Genomic DNA, 9,269 nt, shown 5'->3' with positions numbered 1-9,269 from the left:
TCTATCTGTCTATCTCATATCTATCATCTATCTATCTATCTCATATCTATTATCTATCTCCTATCTATCTATCAATTAGAGCTGAGCGAACATACTCTGCCGGGCTTGATGCTCATTCGAGTATTAGCGTACTCGATGGTGCTCGTTACTTGAACGAGCATCAAGCCGTGTTCGACCCCGCCCTAGGGCTCCTCCCCGCTGTGACGTGCCTGTTTTGCCCCCCCCCCCCCCCCCGCCGCGACGCAGCGCGCGTCATTTGGAAATTTTTTGTCTGGCAGGCAGGGGAGAGAGAGAGTGAGAGAGAGAGAGAAGGGAGAGAGAGAGAACACACGAGCCAAGAAAAAAAACAAAACTGGGGACCCGGCGTCCCACAGAAAAATGCTCGAGTCTCCCATTGTAGTCAATGGGGTTCATTACTCGAGTAGAGCTCTCGAATTTTACGAAAAGCTCGACTTGAATAATGTGGACTCCAGCATTTGGGTGCTCGCTCATCTCTACTATCTATCTCATATCTATTATCTATCTATCTATCTATCTATCTATCTAATTAAGTTTTATTAATTGTAAAAAAAAGTAATAAAAGTTTAAATAACCCCACTTTTGGCATATCTATAATAAAAAAAATCTAAATCATTAAAGAAAAATACATATTTGGTATCGCCGCGCCCATAAAAGTCCGATCTATCAAAGTAGTGCATTATTTTTCCCGCACAGTGAACGTCATCCGAAAAAATTAAATAAAAAACGCCAGAAATGCACTTTTTCAGTTACCCTGTCTCCCAAAAAAAAAACGCAATAAAAACCGATCAAAATGTCGCATATATTCTGAATTGGTACTATCATAAACTACAGGACATCCCTCAAAAAATGAGCCCTTGCACAACTATGTCGACAAAAAATTTTTTAAAAAGTTATTGCGCGCAGAAGATGGCGGCAGAAAATAATTTTAAAAAATGAAATGTCTTTAAAAAAAAAAAAGAGTAGTGCAGTAGGAAATAAATCTATACAAGTTTGGTATCGTAGCAATCGTACTGACCCATAGAATAAAGTTATTATGACGTTTTTGTTGTGGTTTGTGCGCCGTAGAAACAAGACGCACTGAAAGATGGCAGAATGTGTTTTTTTTTTCTCATTTTACTCCACTTGGAATTTTTAAAAAGTTTTTCAGTACATTATATAGTGCAGTAAATGGCACCATGTAAAAATACAACTCATGCAGCGACGTCAATGGATAAATAAAGGAGTTACGATTTTGTTGATGGGGGGAGGAAAAAACAAAAATGGAAAAAAAATGGGCCGCGTCATTAAGGAGTTAAAGGTTTCCCCCTCCAGTGTGGCTCTATCAGTCAATATGTTTAGGGTCATTGTCTTGCTGGAAGCTGAACTTCCATCCCAGCCTCAAATCTCTGGCAGACTATAACAGGTTTTCCTCAAGAATTGTCCTGTAATAACTACCAGACATCTTATTTCAGGCAAATTTCACACGAGTGATCGCAATATCGCCAAAAAAAGCACGCCTTTTTCTCGTTGCCGTGCAATTTTACCACAATTTTTTAGTTCAAAAGTCAGTAAAACTTTCTAATGTTAAAAACGCATCGCATCGCATGTAAATCACAAGTTCGTGCTTGGCAATTTGATAAAAAGGAGGCTCCATAGGGAAATAATCAGAGATTTTTGTCACGTTGTAGAGGCGAGATTTAGGAATTGGCCAATCAATGCTGCTGCTTAGCCAATTCTTAAATCCTACCTCTACAACGTTATTGGTTTTTCAAATTGTGCTCAGCCAATCAATGCAGAGCTGGATGAACCAATCACAGCCCTGGCATTGGTTCATTGAGCGCTGCATTGATTGGCTGAGTAGCGCTGGATGAAGCAATCAGAGCCATTGCCTTCTGAAGGCGGGATTTTTGAATCCCACAACCAGTAAGTAATCTTCTGTGGGTGATCGAAGACTGCAGGATGCCCAGCGGAGCTACAGGGAGCAGCGGGAGAACCTGAACTGAGCCTTTTAGATAAGTATTTCCTTTTTTTCAGGGTATTCAGCTAGGGCTTTTTTTTAGGGGGAGGGCTTAACCGTCTTGCGATAAAACTGTGCAAGTTTATCGCTCGTTTTTATTGCTGACAGCAGCAAAGCAATGCACGTTTTTTTAAGAAGGAAAAAGAATCACTGACACTACAAATCGCAGAAACGCTACGAATTTGTAGCACCAATATCATTGTCACCCGTGTGAAAGAGGCCTCCGCCTCCTCTGAACAGACAACCTTTCATGTGTTTGCTGAGTCTACCACATTTCAGGAGGATAACAGATCAATGGCACAACACAGGCATATGAGAAAAGACTAGCTTGTTGCCCACGACTTCGGCATCAAATTTTTTATTTTTTGATTAAAAAAAATGCTGTATATTGAAACGTAAATGCTGCTGAGGTAAAATGATAGCTGCGCTGCGATTGGTTGCTATTGGCAACACAGATTTTCTTTAAAATCTCAATCCATGTTAATGTGTCTTTTGTTCACGTTTTAATAATCACATATGTGCAGCAGCTACGTCCGCCCTCACGTATCTGCCCATTTCGGAAGGCCTAGCTTATGATGTGCACCCCCTTCCCTCCTCTTTGCCGTACTTAAAGGGGTGGTCTCGCGAAACCAAGTGGGGTTATACACTTCCGTATGGCCATATTAATGCACTTTGTAATGTACATCGTGCATTAAATATGAGCCATACAGAAGTTATTCCACTTACCTGCTCCGTTGCTAGCGTCCTCGTCTCCATGGTTCCGTCTAAATTCGCTGGCAGCTTGCTTTTTTAGACGCGCTTGCGCAGTCCGGTCTTCTGCTCAGCGCGAGCCGCTTCAGTGTGTTAGACGCTACAGCTCTTCTGCGCATGCGCAGACGAGCTGTAACCTCTCGGGAGCGCGCTGGAGCAGAAAGGTGCAGAAAGTTCAGCAGCCCAGCCGAGCGGAGACGAGAAGCCCAGCCGAGAAGCCGCCCATGTAAGTCGCCTGTCCCCGGAGCCCACCGCCTGCCCCACCGCCTGCCCCCGGAGCCCACCGCCTGCCCCCGGAGCCCACCGCCTGCCTGCCCCCGGAGCTCACCGCCTGCCCCCGGAGCCCACCGCCTGCCCCCGGAGCTCACCGCCTGCCCCCGGAGCTCACCGCCTGCCCCCGGAGCCCACCGCCTGCCCCCGGAGCCCACCGCCTGCCCCCGGAGCTCACCGCCTGCCCCCGGAGCTCACCGCCTGCCCCCGGAGGTCACCGCCTGCCCCCGAGCCCGCCGCCGTGCTGCCCGAGCCCGCCGCCATGCTGCCCGAGCCTGCCGCCGTGCCCCCGATGCTGCCCGAGCCTCCCGATGCTGCCCGAGCCTCCCGCCGCCGTGCCCCCGATGCTGCCCCCGATGCTGCCCGAGCCTCCCGCCCCCGGAGCTCACCGCCTGCCCCCGGAGCTCACCGCCTGCCCCCGGAGCTCACCGCCTGCCCCCGAAGGTCACCGCCTGCCCCCGAGCCCGCCGCCGTGCTGCCCGAGCCCGCCGCCGTGCTGCCCGAGCCTGCCGCCGTGCCCCCGATGCTGCCCGAGCCTCCCGCCGCCGTGCCCCCGATGCTGCCCGAGCCTCCCGATGCTGCCCGAGCCTCCCGCCGCCGTGCCCCCGATGCTGCCCCCGATGCTGCCCGAGCCTCCCGCCGCCGTGCCCCCGATGCTGCCCGAGCCTCCCGCCGCCGGGACACACACACAGACAGACACACACACACAGACAGACATATATATAGACAGACAGACAGACAGAGATATATATATATATATATACACACAGACAGACAGACAGACATATATATATATATATATATATATACAGACAGATAGAGATATATATATATATATATATACACAGACAGACACACACACAGATATATATATATATATACACAGACAGACACACACACAGACATATATATATATATATACACAGACACACACACACACACATATATATATATATACACAGACAGACACACACACACACACATATATATATATATACACAGACAGACACACACACACACATATATATATATATACACAGACAGACACACACATATATATATATATACACAGACAGACACACACACACATATATATATATATATATATATACACAGACACACACACATATATATATATACACAGACAGACACACACACACATATATATATATATACACAGACAGACACACACACATATATATATACACAGACAGACACACACATATATATATATATATATATATACACAGACAGACACACACACATATATATATATATATATATATATATATATATATATATATGTGTGTATATATATATATAATGTGTGTGTATATATACACTCACGAATACGCGTATGCGTATACTCGTACACACGTATACTATATATATATCTCTCTATATATCTATATATAGATATATAGAGATATATATATATAAAAGATGTGTACACGCATATATACACACACACATTATATATTTATATATATATATATATATACACATACACATATATACACACGCATATAAAAAAACACGTGTGGGTATGTGTGTGTATATATATATATATATATATGTGTGTGTGTGTGTATATACACTCACGAATACGCGTATGCGTATACTCATACACATGTATACTATATATATCTATCTATATATATAGATATATATATATATAATGTGTACACGCATATATACACACACATATATATTTAGGTGAAAAAACTATTTCATCTAAAACAGTGGCAAGTGAATTGCAGGGAGGCATTACAGTACCTTCTGCTGAGAATTCAGCACTGGACAGCTCCCTGCTATTACGAAGCCTGGGTTACTTGTGCAGGGGGAAAGGATCAGCACTGGACAGCTCCCTGCTAATACGAAGCGTGACCGGCGTCTCGGGAGCGAGCACGTCGGGCTGAAGCAAGCGCAGGGAGAAGAAGCGGCGGCCATCTTTGGGAAACTTTTTATAAGTTCATGAAACGCCAGAACTGTAAGTAGGAACCGGCTTTAAAAGCCATTTACATTGGTACTTTGTAATGTATGCTGAAGAAGGGGGACTGGGCAAAAAAAATATTTCACTGCTGCCTCGAGACATCTCCTTTAATAATCGCATACGTGCAGCAGAGACGTCTGCCCTCATGTGTCTGCCTGTTTGTGTAGGCATAGCTTATGATGTGCACCCCCTTCCTCTCTGCCTTGCCGCACAGAGCGGCACCAGTGGCAGAGTGTAGGTACGCCTGCGTATCACCAAATAAATCTGTCTTGTCACGCCCCCTAGAGAACTCTATAAATTTTCGGGCTAAAACGTACCCTATGTCATTCTTCAAGATGCCAGCTATCTCCCTGCTAAATTTCATCAAAATCGCTTCAGCAGTTCAGCCATGAGAAGGTAGCAGTCAGACAGACATAGTTACTGTCGTATTTATAATACACTTAATGGACAAAAATATTTGGACACTGCAGAAAATCAGCAAATATGCAAATACTAAGATTGCTAAACGGTACACTGGGAAGTGCATGGGTAACATAAAAAGCTGCTCATTTTGTAATAACTATTCATTCATCCGATCGAGCACTTGTGGGACGAACTGGAGTGACGGGTACGACACCGCCACCCACGCCAATCTTCACAACAATCTCTTCTCACAGGCTTTTTGAGAATACAGACCCCCCTTTCCTGATAGATGGGTCCTTAAGTAAGGATGGGAACCCATCCACGGGTTCCAACATAGCCCCAAAACACCAGCATTCATCTAGAAGGTTTACCTCTAGACAACGATATAGGAGGACCCCCTGAGGCTATAACTCCCCCAGGACCACCTCTAATTACCAACGTGGTAGACCTGTATATAACGAGAATAACAGGATCTTCAGAAAGGAATATAATAAGTCTAGACCTACCCCTCCTCCTGTTACACATAACAGATATCACAATAATAATATAAGACATGGTACAGGGTATCCAAACCACTATGATAACTATACAGATAGGGAATATTACACAAGAGATAGGTAGATTCCGACCCTACCCATCTATTCGAAAGAGAGATCTAAAGACTACTCTATTCATAACAATATTGATAGTAGGAGAACTACCTTGAGTCGCACTCAGTCCTACTCTAATGGATCTGAGTGTTACCCCAGGAAATACCACATTCGCAAAGGGAATATCTCCCCTCAAAACACTATTATACAATCTTCTTCCATATCCTCTAATCCTATCAATATTACGGTTCTTCCTCTAGTCCTATCTCGAAATAGGGAGAGACATGTATTACCCCTTGTGAATTATGTGATACCTGAGGAGAATAATGTTCCTGTAAGTGCACCTCCACTAATGGGGCATACATCAGGAAGCCCTACCAATCTCATAAATTTTCTCCAACAAAACGAGAACTTACCCACCAGGCCTAACAGTCTGGTTGGCAATAACCCTTTAGATTTCACATCTGATATGGACCTCCAAACTCCTACATCAACAACGGCGATATCTTTTTTAGGGACAACGGACACCCGGCCCATTGTGACCGAGGTGTCAACACACAATGCTAGAATCATTCAAAGCTCTACCCTCCCCACACATATGAGGGTGAAAACCCTAGCCAAGAACAACGGAAACAATCCCAGAGGAACGAAAATTACACATTTTTACAAGTCTCCAAATGGAAGGCCTTCCAACTGCAGAACAAAAGACGCTGTAGAATGGGAAAACAGGCAGGGAGAAAGACATACAAAATATCAAAAGGCAGCTCGAGGGATCAGGAAAGTACAGTTTCCAATGCCGAAGCGATGAAATCTGGTGTATTCAACCTTTCACAATACAAGTTTAAACAAGGAGAGTTGCAAATATTAACAAGGGGCCTCTTCTTCAGTCCATCTATAGAACGAGGTCTATTTGAACTCTATATAGACCTAAATCGGTTCATTAGAAAATTAACATTGAAGAGATTTTTCGCCCAGAAGGAGTCCTATTCAGGAGAAATCCATATTGAAAATACAAGAAATGAAGCTCTGGATCTGAGGGCCACATCGGGAGAACCTATAACTACTAACCTGAAACCAGCAAGTCACTTTTAACCAGTGGAATCGAAGGGCCCTCATATCATCACGCTTTATGACCGCGTGATGGAGGATTTTAAAAACTTGATAGAAGAAAATAAGAATTCTAAACGATTTCACAAGAGACTATCAAAAAATGGAAATCTAAGTATCCCACAATGGAAGTTAATTAAGAAACTGGCGGACAAAAAGATTTGGTGATAAAGAGTGCCGATAAGGGTGGGGGCATAGTAATAATGAATAATGTATATTATTTAAAAGAGGCTTCAAGAATCCTGGATAATCTAGAATATTACAAGAAATTATCAGGGGATCCAACCCCAAAATTGAAGGAAGATCTACATAATATGATTCAAAATGCCTTCTGTATGAACAGTATAATTAAGGATGAAAGGAATTTCCTATATCGTACTATCCAGAAGTGGCATAGTGTTACTTTTTGCCCAAAGTACACAAGTCTCTAACAAAACCCCCAGGAAAGCCCATCATAGCCGGAATAGGCTCCCTGACAAGTTGTCTATCCCAATACATCGATAGGCAATTACAATAAAGCGTAAAGACTGCAGCATTCAGGTTGTCGGTGTAAAAGCATCTTTTTATTTCCCCATGACATATAGTAGACAGCAATGTTTTAACCTTGATGGTCTTTATCAAGCTATCAGACAATGCAACCACCCCCTCTTAAAAAGGTATAGCAGGGCAGTCACCACCAATCACATGAAAGGTTACACCCTCTAATCCCCACACATTTAATTACAATATTGAAAACATCTGTGTACATAATAAAAACATACAATTGCTTTGCATATGTTGCTGACATCACATTGATCTCTCATACTCTGGGTCCACCGCTCCAGCCAATGTCGGCGTCTCATTCCAGCTACTGTGCATACGCGAGAACGATATCGTGATCTCGCGAGGCAGCGCCATCTTGGATGAGGCGTAGCGATATACATAAACACAGTGCACAGGTGTAAGCCGCGCCATCTTGTAGGTGGCATATTCAAAACCTAAAATGCCATTCCCTACCTAGTAGTGATACGTAATGTATGTGCATCGGATCTTCATAGTCACACCCCTAGGTAATTGCTGGGCAGCACGGAGATAATACAAAGGGGTTAAACAAGATAGAGTAAACCGTACTTCCATTACCTACGCTGACTTGGATTAGGGGGGCACTCATTATAGAGGCACCCCTGTGAAGTAAGCTTTCAAGTATTTATACCGGGGAATCTGTGGCCACTGGAGCGCTGGGGCTTTTTAGCTTATGCTTTTTTTAGCTTATGCTTATACCTTCGTACCTTTCGTTTCCGGTATATATACATATATTCGGAGTCCCCCAGGATGCTCTCCTTATGTGGTTGTTTTAAGGACTAGTGATCCTTGGATTGCCCATCCTACTAGATCCCCCTATAGATGAATCTGAGTCCACCACTCTCAAGGAATACTCCATAACCTAGAGATTGGATCCATTCCCTGCCGTCCTGGATCTTTGACGTACCCTAGGGAAATCTGATGCGTCAGGGTGAGTAAATATTAAATTATTTTCTCCACCTATTGCCACTATATACCCTGAATAACCCTCCATACCCTGGAGTGCTGCCTCTGATTATTTTTCTACAGCCTTGCACGAGGAATGGCCAGCTATTCCTGCCCAGACTTACAGAGAACTTGTGTAAAGTATGCCTCAACATGCGGCCGCTGTAATACAAGCAAAAGGAGGGCAGACACGTTACTAAAAATAATAATAAAGCACTTTTTCTAAAAAAAACCATACAGTGTTCAAATACTTTTGTCCATATAGTGTATTAGGATGGTTATGGGTGTTCCAGAATTGTTACTACTGCCTCCCATACAGTGCCTGCTGCTATCGCCAATATGGGATCTGCTTTTACGCCCAATCCTGTGCCTTTTGCTACTCCCAATAGAGTGGCTGCTATTTTCCCAATACTGTTCCCTTAGGTGTGCCTGCTGCTGCCCATAATATGGCGCCCGCTACTCCCTCAGATGTCCCAAAAGCTGTGTCTCCTGTAACAATAAGTATGTTGAACAGGTTAATATAATATAAAAAAGCCTACAGGCTTTTACTTGCCTACACTTTGACCCCTTTGCCTATCCTTTGGTGGATTATTTTGGTGTCATTAGCTTAGTGACATCCTCACCACCACCGTAA

Source organism: Eleutherodactylus coqui, chromosome 9 (assembly GCF_035609145.1).
Source record: "Eleutherodactylus coqui strain aEleCoq1 chromosome 9, aEleCoq1.hap1, whole genome shotgun sequence".
NCBI classification, from domain to species: domain Eukaryota; kingdom Metazoa; phylum Chordata; class Amphibia; order Anura; family Eleutherodactylidae; genus Eleutherodactylus; species Eleutherodactylus coqui.
This window is presented reverse-complemented; position numbering follows the sequence as displayed.